Raw genomic sequence first — 1662 nt, forward strand, 5'->3', positions numbered from 1 at the left:
TCATCATTCTGGTCTCCCTGGGGTTATGGAGCCTTTACTCTCCACCTGCTCCTGTTCCTGTGTCTTCTATTGATCATGGTGTAGCAGAGCTTTTCTCCTTGGTTTTTACACCCCTAGTACACATGCTTACCATTCTTTTCATTCTTGCATTCTGGTTGCATCCTCAGAAGAAGGAATATGTCCCACTGTGTTATGTTTAGCTTTCCATAATTAGTCTGGTCAATGTGACTAGTTCCTGTCATGATATTCAACATCACTTGAGGTGGTTTAGGAACCAGCTAGCATTCCCAACATGGGAGAAAATCAGGCAAGAGTCCTGGCAATCTGAGAGCCATAGAAGGATGGGGTCACCCCAGTTGATGACAATTACCATTAGAACAAGACTACAGAAGAAAAGAAAGTAGGTACCATAATCTCTGAAAGTTATAGGATAAATAAAGGATAAAAACATACATTTTTAAAATGTTTCTTTACATTGTAATAAGTAACCTAAAAATTAAATTTAAAAATTAATTTTATCCTGAGAGACACAGCCAGAATACAGCAAATACATAGGCGAATGCCAGCAGCAAACCACTGAACTGAGAACGGAACCCCCACTGAAAGAATCAGAGAAAGGACTGGAAGAGCTTGAAGGGGCTCGAGACCCCATATGAACAACAATGCCAACCAACCAGAGCTTCCAGGGACTAAGCCACTACACAAAGACTATACATGGACTGACCCTGGGCTCCAACCTCATAGGTAGCAATGAATAGCCTAGTAAGAGCACCAGTTGAAGGGGAAGCCCTTGGTCCTGCCAAGACTGAACCTCCAGTGAACATGATTGTTGGGGGGTGGGCGTTAATGGGTGGAGGATGGGGAGGGGAACATCAATATAGAAGGAGAGGGGGAGGGGTTAGGAGGATGTTGGCCTGGAAACCGGAAAAGGGAATAACAATCGAAATGTAAATAAGAAATACTCAAGTTAATAAAGATAAAAAAAGAAAAAAATTAATTTTATTTATCATATTACCTACAAATAGGATACTTAGTAATAGGTTTAATGAGGGTAATACAATGAGGCAAAGCACATAAAAATCTTGCCTACATAAAAGACAGAATACTTGAGCAAATGAAGATATCCATGTTCATGGATTGAAGAACTCATAGCTGTGATGGCCATATTACCAATGAAATCTACACACGTTAATTTGTGTACTTTATAAATGTACTTTGTACTTGACTAACAAAGACAAAAAGAAAGGGAAAGGGGGCACAGAAAATTAACAGTTTCCACCTCATTTTGAGGAGAGAAACAAAAACAAACCAGAGATCCTTACCTTGATCCACATGATGACACACTGAGTCCTTAGCAAGTGTTCCAGGCTCAGGTCCCATCTTTCTTTAAATATTACTCTTCCAGACAAGGACTGTAATAGCAGAACAAGATGGAATACGGTATTTAGTATTCATATAACTGAGACTATTGTGAAAAAGGGGAGGTAGGTTATCAGACTTCCCTTGGTCCCTCCAGGATGATCCTACAGCCAAAGGCATATGCTTGGCAAGCTTCAGTTCAGAAGTAACCAGCTTCTTATATTTGAGATCTGCCTGTCATATAATATACTATATTTTCTTCACTACAAAGTTCAGCATAGACTCTTGGGCCTCCTTCTGAAA

The sequence above is a fragment of the Rattus norvegicus genome, chromosome 3 (assembly GCF_036323735.1).
Source record: "Rattus norvegicus strain BN/NHsdMcwi chromosome 3, GRCr8, whole genome shotgun sequence".
Taxonomy (NCBI): domain Eukaryota; kingdom Metazoa; phylum Chordata; class Mammalia; order Rodentia; family Muridae; genus Rattus; species Rattus norvegicus.